We start from the raw sequence: 18,014 nt of genomic DNA on the forward strand, positions 1-18,014 counted from the left end.
CCTTCGCCCCGCAATCCCCTGTTGTTGTCTCTTGCCAGGTGACTGAGCTCCTCACTGCTTCTTGGTTGCCAATCCCCTAGCACTGGCTTCTACTCAAATCCCTTCTGTTCCATAACCTGGGCTGCTAGCAACCACAGACAGTTTCATTATAATTTTGATGACTCCATTTTATCATGAAAGCCACTCTTCTGTTAACCACTTCCTCTGTAATCTAAATGTCAGCCGATGCCTTCCTGCCAGAAAAACTGGCTCAAAATACAAAACTCTATGTTTGCATATGTTCAAAATGCTTCCCAAAATGTGTGCTACTTCCTGAATAGTAGTGAATGTCTTGGCTGCCTCTTCAGTCATACTTTAGAGGTTCAGATCATCTCATGGGCCTGGCTGTACTGGTTTCTGGTCCACATTGTATCAACTCAGAAAAATTCCTCAACTGCTACATAATCACTAAAACACAACAAAGCCTTTCTTACAGCAATAATGTATTTAGTATTCCACTTGAAGTGTTAGGATTTTGGAGGAACAGTGAGGTGCATATAGGAATAATAAATACCACATCAAATTGAACATCAGACACCTATGTTCCTTTTGTTTGTTTTTGTTCTTTTGGGTTTTTAAATTTAAACATATATATATATGTGTGTGTGTGTATATATATGTACATAGTAGGTGTATATATTTATAATGTTTTGATACAGGCATGCAATGCATAATAATCACATCATGGAGAATGGGGTATCCATCCCCTCAAACATTTATCCTTTGTTTACAAACAATTCAGTTACACTCTTTTCATTATTTTAAAAGGTACAATTCTAATTGACTGTAGCCATCTCATTGTGCTATCAAGTCGTAGGTCTGATTCATTCTTTCTAACTGCTTTTTGTACCCATTAATCACCTTCACCTCCCCCAAAACCCACCACTACTCTTCTCAGGCTCTGGCAACCATCCCCTTCTCTGTGTCCTAAGTTGAATTGTTTTGATTTTTAGATCCCACAGGTAAGTGAGAACATGCATGTTTGTCTTTTTGAGACACCTAGATTCTTAAAATACTCTTCAATGACCATCACCAGGGACTTTTGCCTGTTTCGCCCCCATGTAGTTCCTCAACCTTTAAGAGCTAAAGTCATCTGGATGGCTACTACAAATTCTCGTATCTTCCCTTACTTCCTCTCACCTCTGAATTGCCTGTCATGATTTCAAATTATTCAGTGGCTTAAGGGCTGTCATTTTGTGTTTTCAAATACCGCAGCCAAACTGTGTTACAAACTGGTATAGACATGCCCAGACGTTTCATGATCACTCTGTGAAAGAAAGCAGGGCCTCCTGCCTTTAAAAAGAACGACCACTGTAAATAGGCACTCTCTCTATCCATTTCACTTTCAGACACTGCATTAGGGTGAACTACCTTTTAGGTCCTAAGACAAGAAGAAGAAACAATTGGAAGGCTTGGAGACAATAGGTGCAGTTGCAGGACTGGAGGGCAGGGGTGGTCTTGATGAGGTTTGGATCCTTTTGCCACAAAGATAGTGAAGTCTTTATGTCTTTGAAGACTTCTTAAAATTCTTTTATGTCTAACTCCTCTGCTGTAAGTGGGATGATTCTATTGTCACCACAAAGTTATTAAAATCTTTATAAGGCTTTGTAGACTCCTTAAAATTCTTTTATGTCTAACTTCTTTTAAAATTTTAGAAATACATACTCGTTGGGGATCTTTTACTCAGGCAGCTGAAGGTAAAATTTAAGTCTTCATGGAGAGAGGAAGTATTATGTATGAAAGAGCATTTAATATGCATCAGGTGAAATTTTTCCTGGCATGATGACACACACACACACCAGCACCCACATACACATACACACTTGGTACATAATGTTTTATTTTGTTCCTACAACATCCCCAAATTTTCACCCTTTTCCATCTGAGGAAATCTCAATACCACATCTCTATTCTACCTTCCTAAAATTATGTTCCAATCACAGTTCACTCGTTTTTTCTTTTCCCAGCTCTACTTCAGATATATGTATCACACAAAGGAGAGTGATCATTAGTCAAAAAAATTGAAAACAAAAAGAGAATATGGCAGTAAAAGAGGTTAAGCCATAAAATAAGCTAATTACAGATTTTTTTTTTAAGAGTTCACCACTGCATTTAAATAACTTAATATTGGCTAGGTACAGTGGCTTATGGGAGGCTGATGCAGGCAGATCATCTGATGTCAGGAGTTCAAGACCAGCCTGACCATCATGGAGAAACCCCATCTCTACTAAAAATACAAAATTAGCTGGGCGTGGTGGCATGTGCCCGTAATGCCAGCTACTCGGGAGGCTGAGGCAGGAGACTTGCTTGAACCCAGGAGATGGAGGCTGCAGTGAGCCGAGATCATGCCATTGCACTCCAGCCTGGGTAACGAGAGCAAAACTTTGTCTCAAAACAATAAATAAATAAAATAACTTAATATTGTAGATCAAAGACTATATATGTGAGGAATTATTCAAAATAAGTAGGATAGAACTATGTGCTGTGGAACAGATGTGTAAGTTTCAAGCAAAGGTAAAGATGAAGCCTTGGTTTGAACATAAATTGCTGGGGGAGCCCCATTGAACTAGACAGGAGGCCACAATGCCAGGGTGGCATGTGGCTTCAGAGTGTATAGATTCCGGGGTGGCCTGCACTGATTCCTAATAATTCATCCAAACTGCTGAGCTGATTATAACCGTTTCTTTCCATCTAAAAAATAAAATAAAATTTATCCAGTAACAATCAGTTTTCCATTTCTGTACCCCTTCTCTAAGTGCCCAGAGAAAGGCTTCTTGCTATTCCTGGAGAACTATTGTCACTTTGGATTCATATCCACTCGAATATGTCTTAGATAAAGAAATTCATGGCCTGGCATGGTGGCTTACATTTGTAATCCCAGCACTTTAGGAGGCAAAGGCAAGCGGATCACTTGAGGCCGGGAGTTCTAGACCAGCCTGACCAACATGGTAAAATCCTATCTGTACTAAAAATACAAAAATAAGCTGGGCATGGTAATGCACACCTGTATTCCCAGCTACTCAGGAGACTGAGATATGAGAATTGCTTGAACCCCAGGGGCAGAGGTTGCAGTGAGCCAAGATCATGCCACATGCCATTGCATTCCAGCCTGAATGACAGAGTGAGACTCCATCTTGAAAGAAAGAAAGAAAGAAAGTAGGAAGGAAAGAGAGAAATCAAAGAGAATATCAGGATTTGCCAAACATCCTCCATCTTTCTCAAATGTAAACAGTTGGTAGTCTTCCTCATAGTTGTATATAGTGATGAGAATTTGTTTATAAAAATAATGTATGACATAGTTGGAATCATAGTATGATTTTTCACTTATTCAAAAAGAATTAGGAGGAAATGGGTGGATGAAGGAATAAATAGTGACCACATACTGACTCATAATTGGTTGTTAGAGGAATATAAAAATCAAGTAAGTAATTATTGTACTTAAAATGAAAAGTATACAATTTTCTATTCTCTCTGAAAATAATCGTATTTTCTTGGTCGTTACATTGTGACTTTTAAAGCAAGTTAATAATAGAAGAATATGCCTCCATTTAGGTTCATTATCAGGTAGGCCAGGTTAAAAAAAAATTCAGTATTGTAACAGGCTAATATGAATTTTCTAGAAAATAAAAGCTTTTACCAGTTCTTCATTGTAAAAATGTATTTGAATATTTCTAACACAAAAAACTAGCCTAAACTATGTAATTTTATCCAAGATATACGACTTATTTTCCCTAACATTGGCATTCTGTGTAAAAGATTTTAGAACTCATGTTGCTTCTTCAAATAACCAAAGAGTTGACTTCTATTTTTTTTTTTTAACTTGCTCTCAGAAGCTCCTAGAATTGTAACATCAGCTCTGCTAACTGTTTTAGGCCAAATTTCATTGGAATGACTCTGATTTAAAACTAAATTATTTTTTATGGCAGAAAATGCTTGTTTACTTTCCTTTTTCTGATTCTAGCTCATCATTCACATTCTACATAATAGACTTACCATGTTTATTGGAAGGGACACAGTCAGAAAAATCTCTAGTGAATGTGATTACCACATAATTGTTGTGCATAGACAGCTCACTTGAAAAGGACGATTTCTAATATGTTGAGAAGTACTTGCCTCTTTTATGACTATAACTTTGGTATTGTATTAAAAAGTGCCATGTTTTTTGATTACTGTGAATAAGACTTTAACTGATTCAAGCAATTTTAAGGGCTTTTTGTATGGATTTTCAAGTTAACTTTTAAACATTTCAACTTCAACAAGCGTATTTCTATACTTCTGCATTTTCATGCCTCTTTATATTTTTACTCATACTTTAGTTTTCTGTCAATACTTATTTAGAATCAAATTTAAAATGAAGTTGAAGAGAAGGAGGACCCAATTTTAAATATATTCATAAAAATGTCAAGGTCAACGGGTAAATGTTTAAAATATCACATAATTCAGAGTATTACTCTCTATAATCTTTATGTCTAAAATTATATGATCCGTGTAATAGCTACTGATTGAGAGTCTTGAAAAACAGGTGGAGAGGTCAAGAGGTGGGACTGATTGATAAATCAATCACCTTATTTATCAAGGGACTACAGCTCTCTACCAAAGGGTAGCAAAGCTAAATATTCACATTTGGAATGAAAAGTTCCTAGCATAAATCCTAGCCTATCTTCATTCAACAGAGACAGCTACTAATAAGTGTTTGGTGAATGATTAAACTCATTTGATAACAAAACATTATCTTTTTATTTCTTTATCAAAATTTTGGCTTTTTCCCTCTCTTACCTCTTCCTTTCCAATACTGTTGCTTTCAATAAAATTAAAGCAGTAGAATTAACTCAATTCTCAATGAGAAAAGGAAAACATACGAAGTTGGCAGTCACCACTGCAGGCATAGGATAGGTAAAATATTTACATAGCTTACAATAAATTTAAGAGTAGACTGTTTGTTATAGTATGAAATGGGGAAAAATGAAAACAGTATGAATGACGTCCATTTCGAGCCTAACAGATTGAAGAAATAACAATGTAGACATGAATCCCCAGATAGCACAATGTTAGCATTATTCTGTGGATCATTTTCTGAGTCAGAGCCTTACACCTAGTCACAGGACTGTAGATGACCACATTAAAATCCCCTGATAAAATGCACCTTCACCATGACCCATTTCTCTGAGATGACCTGAAGAAACTACTCTCACTGTAGAAATGGGATATAAACAGGATATGCATTGGGCACAAGCTGCATATCCAGACTTGGAAGATTTAGGATAGATTTTCCTCTCCAGTCTGAAAATCTCCACTAAATGTCAGAAAACTTCTCTATTTAAAGTTAATACTGTGTAATGTCTTAGTTCTTCAAATGTTATTTGAAGTGACATCTAAATGGTGACTGAATAGATGATGAAAACGTAGTGCTGTATGCAGGAGAGAGGGAAATGCATTTTCTTTCTTTTATTTTTTTTGGATTTCTCTGTTTCTTTTTTTATTATTATGCTTGAAGTTCTGGGGTACATGTGCAGAATGTGCAGATTTGTTACATAGGTATACGCATGCCCTGGTGGTTTGCTACACCCCATCAATCAGTCATCTACCTTAGTTATTTCTCCTAATGCTGTCCCTCCCTAGCCCCCCAGCCCCTGACAGGCCCCCATGTGTGACGTTCCCCTCCCTGTGTCCATGTATTCTTGTTGTTCAACTCCCACTTATAAGTGAGAACATGTGACATTTGGTTTTCTGTTCTTGTGTTGGTTTGCTGCAAATGATGGTTTCCAGCTTCATCCATGTCCCTGCAAAGGACGTGAACTCATCCTTTTTTATGGCTGTATATGTGGTACGTTTTCTTTACCCATACACATTATGGCATAAATGTGCCACATTTTCTTTACCCAGTCTATCTTTGGTGGGCATTTGGGTTGGTTTCAAATCTTTGCTATTGTGAACAGTGCCACAATAAACATACGTGTGCATGCATCTTTATAGTAGAATGATTGAATATACCCAGTAATGGGATTGCTGGGTCAAATAGTATTTCTAGTTCTAGCTCCTTGAGGAATCGCTACGTTGTCTTTCACAATGGTTGAACTAATTTACACTCCTATTTCAATGGAGGAAACAGCCTGCGACAAAGCCCTGAGGCATGGAAAAACTTAGTGTGTTCAAAGAACTGGAAAGCAGCCATCATGGATGGATAGTACTGATTTCAAGGAAAGCATGGCAATTCACATTGGTCATGTAGACCACGAATTTCATGACTTAGAACCATGATAAAAATAAACACTCCACCTGTGCTAAGATGTAATTTTTAAAATGCAAACATAAAAGCATGGGGTGAGTGAGGTAACTAACTAAAATTGAAAGACTTTGGTGTGATTAAAATGAGTGTCCAATTTTTAATTTTTAAATAACCACCCCAGACTATGTGTGATATACATTTCCAAGTTGGGCTGTTGATACTAGACTTAATTAGGATGCGTACCTCTTCTCTATACTGGTCATTTCCAACACGTGTTCTATAGAATATTTATTTTAAATGTTAATTGTAGAGTTTGGAAACAATTCTGAGACCAAATTTTACTCAGTATGTATTGAGTATAAACAAAAATTATACAACTGATATGATATGGTCACTAGAGTTTCAGGGAAGAATATGTGGTCATGGCTGCGACAGGAAACCCTACAACAATACATCTCCCTTGATTCTTTTGTCTTATTATGAAACCATTTATTTGAATGTATTTTCCACTGAAATAATTTTGAAAGCCTTGGTCTTAAAAATATTAAGTGGGCTATTTCCTTAGGCAAAGGAAACTAATTGGATGGCCTTATTTTGGATTGTATTTCAAGCTGAAGTTTTATACCTGGATGTTGAAAGACCGTAATCTGGTCAAAAGCAAATTAGGAAAGTAAACAGTTAAAAGAAAAATGTTCCCCAACTCTTAGAAGTGCTGCTGGGATCTGAGGTCATTAATTAATTTTGGATTGGTCAACCTAGTATTGACTTGAATTATATCAAATGCCATATTAATTTGGCCTTAACTCATGGAACCAATAATTGCCTAAAATAATCACTGTAACCATAAAAGAAAAAGTAGACAATCCAAGTCCTGTCTTGCCTTTCTGAAATAAAAGGGTGCATTTCAAATAACGTTTTGTTTTGAAGTTGTGTAACACTCATAAGAAGTTGCAAAAATTGTGTTTCCGAGTACCCTTCACCCAGTTCTCCCCGGTGATAATATGTAACTGTAATATATTGTCAAAACCATAATCTGATGGTGCTACAATCTTACTTACTCAGTTAAAGACTCCCTTTGGATTTTACAAACTTTTACATACAACTTTTATATGTTCGTAGTGATGCTAGGAATATCTTTTAAGGAAAGATTTTACTGAGGGAGTGTTCAAAGAAGAGAGCTGCCTTAAGCCAGCTAATTAGACATCCACTGCTAACAATCTTGACCTCAATTAGGTGAAGGATTCCTAATTAAATCGTTATAGGCTTTTGTGTTAAATGGTAATTCACTGCCTACAAGTTCCTCACAATTATATCATATTAACAAGAATGTATTTGCATTTTTAATGCTTTATTGATTTCCAATTCATTACAGGGCTGTTAGTGTTCTTTTACCATGTCATTGGAAGCTTTGCAAATTGTTCTTTAAGGTTCACAAGCTTAGGGAACAGGTTAAAAAAACAACAAAGTTAGTGACCCACTCAAGTGTTCTGCCGACTCTTGCATTTTTGCTACTCTGTCCCATAATTATCACCACCTATTTAAATATACAACGGCAGATAGGAAAACAGGAGACTTACAAAAATGGAGTCTAGACCACTCTCCACTTCTTTCTTTAAAAGGCTATCATTTAAGTGCCTGGTTTCTTTGATTCAGGTCTATTTTTCAAGGGCCAGTGTGAGTCATCTTGGCTAATTTCGTGGCACCCACAGAATCCTTAGACTTCAGTATGGTTGATGTTTATTTATTTAACATGAATTTAGGCCCCAAGTATCATTTCATTCATTAATTTTTTTGAAATACTGAATGAGATCTGTTAACAATAGTTATTGTCTCCTGTACTGGGATTTCTCTACCCACTGAATAAAACTGTTACATTGTGGTAAAATCTAAGTGTTTCTTCTACTCATGTTCATTTATTTTATAATCCATCATGAGCTGGCATTAATTTTTTGAACTTCAGATTTAACTGGTAATTTTATTAATTTATTTCAAGTTTTGGGATACATGTGCAGGACATGCAGGTTTGTTACATAGGTAAACGTGTGCCATGATGGTTTGCTGCATCTATCAACCCATCACCTAGGTACTAAGCCCCACATGCATTAGCTATTCATCTTTAAATGATGGAATTAACTTTAGAAAATCTAGATGAATTTCATACATTGGAAAGAAAATATGTGTGATTCACTGTCTCGAATTCAGACTATGTTCTCTGGGAGTAGTCAGTAGTATATTTTCATTTTTTAATTAAAAAAAGCAGTCTCAAAAATATTTTGTCAATAGTATCTCCTCCAAACAATAATCCACCATACCCCGAGTTTACCCTCTTATCTCCTGTTGTGTTACACATTACTTCCAAAGTTTCTTCAATTTGATTTTAGGAAGGCTGTTTTCACAGATCGTGCATTCAAGTGATGTCTTGAGCATTATTTGATTCACATGACCCATCCACATATTATACTCCTCGTCGAAGTCTATAGAGCTCACTACTATAGATCAGATTTCTGTACACTAGAATCCATGAAGAGATGGAAATAAAACAGTTTTTTAAATATTTTTCTATTAATGTCTCCTAAACATTTTCTATATGATGAAGTCTATAATAAAAAGAATCATTAGAAATGTATTTAAAAGAATATCTTTATAAATATGGCAGGAGGAAAATATTTTTCTGAAATCAGCAATCATTCTTACCAAACATTTCATTTAATTGAACAGCCTTTAAGAAGGAAAGGCAGAGATAAATACTAATTTTTCTTCTCAGCCATAAAATATTAAGATAGAAATGATGTAATAGCTAACTTAAAAGTTTGCTGCAGATTATGTATTTCAGATGTCTAGTATTATTTTGGAGAATACATTTTTTCAGATATTCAGGTATAATTAAAAGTGCACAGTTATTCAGATATAATTAGAAGTGATAATAAACCAGCACATGTAAGTTCTCCAGATGCATATCATGGCAACGTGATCTAGAGAGTCCAGCTGATGGATAGATAGGCTGGTCTTATTTCTTTTCTTCTTTGGAAGAACAGAGCAGACTGTGTCTGGCTAAAGAAATATTGTTTACATTTTGACATATTTTCTTTCTCTCTGTCATAGTACTGGATTCCCTAATATTCCTATACCAATTCAAATCCTTACAAAGTACTTTAAAATATTAGATAGTTATGGTATACCACTAATCTACAAAAATACATCGACATGCCTATTAATACCTTCGTGTTTCTCTTGTTTGGTCTTTGTGATCACATATAAGTAAAACTTCATCATAAAATTATTGTCAAACTATATGTTCATTTATGTTAGAAATAGTTGATTTCATTCACCCCATGTTCTTGGTCATGAAGTGGAAAGATGGAAATATTGCCTATATAATACAGTTGAACCCATAGTGGAGTCATAATGTAGATGTTGCTTTACCATAATAACATGGATTTATATGTATTTTCACATTATTCTGTAATAGCCTAACTTGGATTAGCCTAACTCACTCCATCTTAGCTGCAAAACCTGACCAGCTCTCTCTAGCCTCTCCTCCCTGTGTCAACTCCCTCAGGTGCATTACTGGGTCATGCTGCACTCAAAGCTTTGAACCACTGAGAGTGGTTCACACTGTTCACAGTACCTGTAACCATTGTGACCGTATCCTGCTTGGGAAGTCTACCTGCTGTTGTGAATACCTTCCTTGGTAATTGATTGTATGGAAAGTTCCCCTGCTACCCCCTCTTGATGATTGTATGGAAATACCCTTAGCAACCAACAATCCTGGGAACCTCCTGCCCCCTGGTGACCAACTTCCTTATCTAACTTGCTTGTTCTGCTTCTGTAAAATTCTGCTTCATCTAGGTACTCCCTCCCCTACCTAAATCAAGGTATAAAAGATAATCAAGCCCCTTCCTCAGGGCTGAGAGAACTTTGAGCATTAGCTGTCTCTTGGTCACCAGCTAATAAAAGGACTCTTAATTTGGAACTCAGAGTTCCCTTCTAACTCGCTCAGTTATTATAATTCTACACTTTTCTGTATTTTCCAAATATATGATTGTATAGTTAATATTGTACAATGATAAGTTTCACATAATAATTTTCAATTGAGTGATTTTTATCATCAAAGTAGAGAAGGCTTTATTTATGGGCCTACTCATATCAATTCAGTTGGCCTGGCCTTGTCTTTTTATTTGTTTTGCAGCCTGGAGGGCCCAGGAACTACTTGTATAATTCTTGTGTTCTTAATTATAATCACATCCTAAACCACAGGTAGTGTAACCTTCCCCAGAGGCAAAGCCTGGACCCTCCCAAAGCTTGTATTCTGTTCAACATCTCCCTCTTGTTTTTCTTTTTTTTGAGACGGAGTTTCACTCTTGTTACCCAGGCTGGAGTGCAATGGCGCGATCTCGGCTCACCGCAACCTCCACCTCCTGGGTTCAGGCAATTCTCCTGCCTCAGCCTCCTGAGTAGCTGGGATTACAGGCACGCGCCACCATGCCCAGCTAATTTTTGTATTTTTAGTAGAGACGAGTTTCACCATGTTGACCAGGATGGTCTCGAGCTCTTGACCTCGTGATCCACCCGCCTCGGCCTCCCAAAGTGCTGGGATTACAGGCGTGAGCCACCGCGCCCAGCCTCCCTCTTGTTTTTCACCTCTCCAAACCTCTGTGCTAAATCTTCAGAATCTCTTCAAATTTATTATCACCATGAATACTATTTTCACCTGGGTCAAATCTTTTGTTTTCATTTTTTAACTCATCCATTTAGTTTCTACTTTCTGTGATATATTTCCAATATGTTTTTCACTTCTATGTAGTTCAATTTTTACCAAACAGTGCCTTATTTTTAAAGAAAACAGTGATTTTCCTAGAGCTTAGAATATACATTTATAACTGATCTAAGTACACTTTCAAATAATAATATACTTCTTCATGCCTTGTGGAGATAACATACAAAACATTATTCTCAATTCTTCCCTCCCATCCCCTATAACATTGTTGTCATTCATTTCACTTATCTATATTAATCTATGAGATCAGTTAAGAATAAGATGACATTTTATACTACCTTCATGAATTCTTTCTCCAATGCTCTTTTTTTCTTCATGTGGGTTTGAGTTTCTTCCTCCTGAAAAATTTCTTTTAACATTATTTTGCAGGGTAGTGCTGCTGGCAATGCATGCTCTTCATTTTAATTTGTCTGAGAAAGTCTTTATTTCTCATTCAATCTTTAAGGATCATTTTGTTAGATATAAAATTCTAGGTTGATTATTTTGTTGTTGCTTTTCCTTTGAACGCTAAACCTACTAAACTCTATTTTCTTCTTGCTTGCATGGTTTCTGATGAAAAGTACACTGTCATTCTTGTCCTTGTTCCACAGAAAGTAAGGCGATTTCTTCCTGACCATAGCTTCTTTTAGGATTTAATTTTTGTTTTGTGGTTTGCTGAAGTATGAATGTGATATACCTAGGTTTATATTTTTGGTATTTATCCAGCTCGGTGTTCTCTGAGCTTCCTGGATCTTGGTGTAGTGCCTAATTCAATTTGGAAATGTCACAGCTATTACTACATCAAGTATTTCTTCTGTTCTAGCCTCTATTTCTGCTTCTGATGTTCCAATCACTCATCTATTACCCTTTTTGAAACTGTCCCACAATTCTTGGATATTCTGTTACAAGTATTTCTTCCCCATTATTCCTCCTTTTGCTTATTAGTTTAATATGTTTATATTGACAAATCTTCAAGCTCATTGATCCTTTCTCTGGCCATGCCTAGTCAAGTGAGGAGCCCATCAAAGTCATTGTTAATTTCCCTTACAGTGTTTTTATATTCCACTATTTCCCTTTGATTCCTTCTTAGAATTTCCATCTCTCTGTTTACATCTTTCATCTATCCTTGCATGTTGTATATTTTTCCATCAAAGTTCGATTTATAGTTCCAGAGGCTTCTGTCCCAGGTAACTCGGTCTGGTTGTAATTCTCTGTATTTGCTTTTGTCTTGAGATTTTGAGGTGACTTTATCTTGCCCCCTCAGTTCTCTTAAGTGTGCAACTCAATTTTTTTATATTTTTTCTTGTCAGAGATAGGTGATGGGGAGGAAGGCAGCAAACCACATTGCCATGTATGTACCTATGCAAGAGTCTTGCATGTTCTTCACATGTACTCCAAAACCTAAAACACAATAAAATATACACTTAAAAAAAGAAAGAAGTAACAATTTCTAAGCTTTTTACATGTTAGATTTGTAATCACAACCTACTCTGCTTTATCTTCCTGTAATGCTCTGTTCTTTTCTCAGGTTTTGGTCTGCTCTTTAACATTTATAAATATTTTGCTTCCAGTAATTCCATAATCTTTAGTTGTTAGGTTCTGATTCTGTTGTTAGGTTTTCTGGAAACTCTTGCTAATGTGTCTTTTTTTCCCAAGTGTCTTATAATTCTGAATTATAAACTCATCCTTCGTGGATCTATCTTGAAAACTCTACATCTTGGATTGATAAAGTATCTCTTCTTTTGCAAATATGTTATTGCCTTTGCAGGGTAGCAGGTGCAATATCAACGGTAGACAACTTTAAATTTATCAGTCTATGTTTTTCCTAATTATAATAGTGTTGTGAATTCAAACTTGTAAAGTATATGAGAGCGTGCCTGTGCTTATAAATATTTAGGAGATTTCTTTTTCTATCTTTAGCACAACCTGAAACATGCAACTTCTCTTGTTTGCTCCTAAAATGCAAGAGTCTTATTAGAAATATCTACTAGGATGTCCTCAAGCCTTGCAAATTCAACATGACTAAATGTGAACTCTTTATCTTTTCTATAAAGCCAACTTTTAGTATAGCATTTAAGGTGTCAGGGATTATCAGTGCTACAATATTTCAGAGAAGAAAGGTACAATGTTTAGGAAAAAAATTATTGAGGTTATGGGACTAAAGTTTTAAGGCAAGGGCATGGCTATGGGGATCTAAATGAGAAATGATATACCATAGTGCAGGCTGATGGATACCAGTGAAACCTCCATGGTAGAATCACACATGGTGTGTTGGGACCAGGGTGAGCTCACCTCTAAAAGAGAACAGTAAAAATGAACAGTGCAAGACACATTTTAAAAAATAGGCAGAAGCCCATTGTGTGGAGACATAAATGACTTAGAATTATGGCCTTTATTTTATAGGTAAACCTATCAATCAAGTAACCTATACAAATCAGGGTTTAAGGAAATATGGATTATTTCATTGAATTTGATTAGAAAGGGCAATTCACTGAAGTGTAGCATAGAAGCCAGTGTGGACTCACTGTAATAATTTAGTAAAGTATATTATGGTGAGAATCTCAACAAACACAATCTAGTTACAATAAATCAACACAGCCAAGAGTTAGTTAATTAAACAGTGTGTTTGTTACAGTCATTTAACGCTATATATTTTAAACCATCTAAGGGGATTCTAATCAGGCCCTGTATTAGCCTTATAAGACAGTTCTTGAAAAAGAAAGACTTAAAAATTAATTACCACTACATATTTTTTAAATTTCTTCATGGCACAGTGTCAGGATTTTATTTCAGAATCCTTTGAGTGTAATTTCTGGGTCATGAGTTTCAGTGGTGTTAGTTATTTGTTATGTTTAAATGCTTTCAACAATAAAGAAAGCTGGGTTTTCTTAAAAAATAATTACTAACCCTGGATTCCCCCTCCTAATCCACCTACCCCAAACCTGCTCCTCTCCTGGCTCTCTTCTTGGAGTATCTCTGACTAAAATTCAGGAGCTCATCTTGACACCCTTTTCTTTCACAGATCCCATTGCTTCATCCTGCAGATTCTGAAAGCTGTCTCTTCAAAACACATCCAGAATCCAAACATCGGTCTCCTGCATGTTTGTCAGAACCTGCTAACTGAGGTACGTGTTTCTACCTCTTCCATAAAACCGTCTGTATTCCATGGAGCAACGAGAGTGAGTTTTTATTATTTATTCAGAACACATCATTTTATTTACTGAGTCAGACCGCATCACACCCTGCTCATAACTCTCTGATGATTTCTCATCTCACTCAGAAGAAAATTCAAAGTTCTAAAGCAACCAGCCTGCAAGATCCTATGTGATGTGGCCAGAAAGCAGAATGTGTTTCACCCTTAGGTCATTTAAATCTCTTCAATGTCACTTTGTCAGAGAGACTGTCTCTTACCAGAGGATGAAACCATATCACACCCTGCTGTTGCTCTGTTCCCAACTCTGTTTTAATGTGCTTTATTTTTATCTGACATTCTAATCATCATAGTATTTTTACACATTTCTGGCATTTGTTAGTTGTCAATTAACAGTCTGTCTCCAGGAAGCTTGCTGTTGCTTCTAAAGCAGCCAGGTCATTGCCAGGAACAAAGCGGGTGCTTTCTTAGTACTTTTTTGTTCATCCACAAATATTTATTTCACAGTGTTTAAAGCTCAGGATAAAATGCTGAGCCAAATTTACATGTGTTCAATACATTATTAAACACATAACAGTAAAATGTGCATTGATTTTTTAAAGAGGAGGCATATAAATAGGGCCTGTGATCTGCTCTGGGGAATTGTGAAGCACTTCTCAGAAGACTTGACATCTGTACTGGTGTGGGTGTGTGAAAGATGTTTTGGGAGACAGGGGCATTTCAGGCTGAGGATCAGCTTGTGCTAAGCCCCTCTGGCAGGAACCAGCAAGGCCCGGTCATGTAACTAAGAGAAGCCCAATGTGTCTGTTGAGCACAGGTAGGTGTCAGACTATGAGAGCAAACCTGAAACTGTGGCTAAAACATGAAAGGCTGTATATGCCTTGATGAAAAGTATTCTTTATCCCTTCAGCACTTGAGCAGTTAGTGCAGTTTTAAATTAGGTGATCACGTTTCTATCATACAAAGATAATTATGCTTCAATTGTGGGAAATTCAGAGACTTTGAAGTAATTCAGAAGGTGGTAATAATTACAGCTATAGAACTGTGCATAGTCTAGAGATGTTTGGAGGTCAAATTTGGCATGGCTTGGTGATGAGTAGACATGGGGAAAACAGGAAGATGTTGAGAACATATCCTAGATTAATGGCTTGCTCAAATCTAAGGGAAATGGTGTTTATTCCCTGATTTGAGAGGAAAAGGAGGTGAGAATATAGAAATTTAGATGAACACATTTTTCTCTGGCATTGGCAGTGATATTTAGACACTGTATTATTGCTCCTAAGGAAACCTTGACCTCCAAATTATGAAAACTACATTGGGAAAAAAATTTACTCATTTTAAGACGATACTCATATGTGTGAAGGCACAAAGGCACCTTAACTATGGCGAAGTCCTGAACTGTTCTAGCAAATAACTTTATGTCTCTTTGACCTTTATTTTCCCTTTGTTGTGCTGCTAAGGCATGATTTACTCACTCCTTGTTTGCAGGGCAAGGTGGAAGAATCTGAACCTAAAGAATATTTTTAAAAGTAATTCTTGTCTCTAAACAATTTAAAGTTTGAAATATGCCATAAATAATAAACCATAAAGCAATATATCTTCTTGGAACAGTTCTCTATAAGAAACAAGTCTCAGGGATTGTCTTCATTGCCAATAACTGGAATCTTAGAAACAAACTATTAGTCATTGAAATATTATTGTAAGTAGAAAAATTAGAGATGATTCTTTTAATTTTAGTAGTGGCTACCTACATGTTTTTAAGTAAATGAGGAAAGAAACTGAGCAGAACATTTTATTGAATTAAAAAATTGGTAGTTAAATGTGTTTGACTATAATAATTCTATGTTACTTTTACTCAATCATAAAACTATATAGGAGTATGGCAATAGTTCAGGTTTGAAAGATAAAATATTAAATCATGACTTAGATGCTTTGGTTTAATAAAACCAAAATATCTGAATAATTACATATATTTTCACTTTTTATAGAAATGACTGCTACTCTATAAAAATAGCCACAATTGTAAATATTATAAGAAGCTAAATTCAATGCATTAATTTTATGTTCAGAATGTAATACTGAAGGAAAGAAAATTTGACCACATTCAGGAGGAGATAAATAAAAATAATATAGAACCATGTATCTAGCCATTTTCCATTAGTGCAAAGTATTTTCTGACTTAGAAAACCATTTAAATTCCCACATGAAAGAAAAATCACAAGCAGCTTCCTCTGAAGTAGATCTGACTTGAACTATAATACCTAGAACTGAAAAGCACATTGAAAAGGAATCTTACTTTTTGTGATTTGAAGGAAGTCACCTCACTGTTATTGAGCATGATTGGGTAATTAGAATGAAGTGGAATTCTATAAGGAGGAATTATTTAAAAATTGATTGGTTACCCTTGAACAGATATGAATAAATGATGATAAACTTAAATAAAACATGAGATGATCATCTTCGTGTTTGCATAACATTTATCTTGATATTCTGAAGAGAATACATAAAGCAGGATTATTAGAAAAATATGAAGTAATCATTTCATTATTGAACACAATTTGTTTGTAAGAAACGTCTTACTAATTTCCAGAGTTGGGCTCTTATGAATAAAGACTCCGTGAACGCTGTATGTATATCTTTGTGTAGACACATGTTTTCATGTCCCATGAGTAAACATCTAGGAGTTGAATTTCTGGATTATAGAAAAGGTGCATGCCTAACTCTTTAAGAAAGTTTGAAACTGTTTTCCTAAATGACTTTACAATTTTCCCTCCCGTCCAGCAATTCAGGGAAGTTCCAGTTGCAGCATATACTCACTATTTTTGATATTATCCTGTGCAATAGTATTTTACTGTAGTATTAATTTGCATATCCCTCAGGACTAATGAGGTGAAGCATATTTTCATATGCTTAAGTGCAGTTTGTGTATTATATTTTGTAAATTGTGTATTCAAACGTTTTGTCAATTTCTTTCTTTAAAATAAACGTTTTTTTTTTTGTTGTTTGTTTGTTTGTTTGTTTGTTTGTTTGTTTTTTTTGAGATGGAGTTTTGCTCTTGTTACCCAGGCTGGAGTGCAATAGCGCGACCTCGGCTCACCGCAACCTCCGCCTCCTGGGTTCAGGCAATTCTCCTGCCTCAACCTCCTGAGTAGCTGGGATTACAGGCACGTGCCACCATGCCCAGCTAATTTTTTGTAGTTTTAGTAGAGACGGGGTTTCACCATGTTGACCAGGATGGTCTCGATCTCTTGACCTCGTGATCCACCCGCCTCGGCCTCCCAAAGTGCTGGGATTACAGGCTTGAGCCACCGCGCCCGGCTAAAATAAACGTTTTTTAAAAGGACTTTCAGATTTACCAAAACTTATGAACAGAGTAGAGCATGTTCCCATAGTCCTTGCTTCTAGCTTCCCCTACTATTAATAGTTTCTATTAGTATGGTACATTTGTAAAGTTTACTGAACAATATTGATAGATGCCTCACTATTAAAGTGCATACTTCATTTCAATATTTTTTTAGTTTTTTGCCTTTTGTACTTATTCTGTCACAGGATCCCACTCACAATATCGCGTATTTAGTAGCTGTGTCTCCTTATGCTACTCTGGACCATGAAGCTTTCTTAGACTTTCCTTGTTTTGGATGACCTTGACATTTCTGAGTAGTACTAGCCAGGGGTTTCTTTCAATGGCACTCCACTAGAATTTCACTACTATGTTTCTTATAATTAGCCTGGAATGATAGGTTTTGGGGAGGAAGAACACAGGGTTAAAGTGTCATTTTTATCACGTCTTATAAAGGGTACACAAATCGATGTGACTTATCACTACTGATGTTAAACTTGAC

This window comes from Sapajus apella, unplaced genomic scaffold (genome assembly GCF_009761245.1).
Source record: "Sapajus apella isolate SASKATOON/1434 unplaced genomic scaffold, GSC_monkey_1.0 scaffold15, whole genome shotgun sequence".
Lineage (NCBI taxonomy): Eukaryota > Metazoa > Chordata > Mammalia > Primates > Cebidae > Sapajus > Sapajus apella.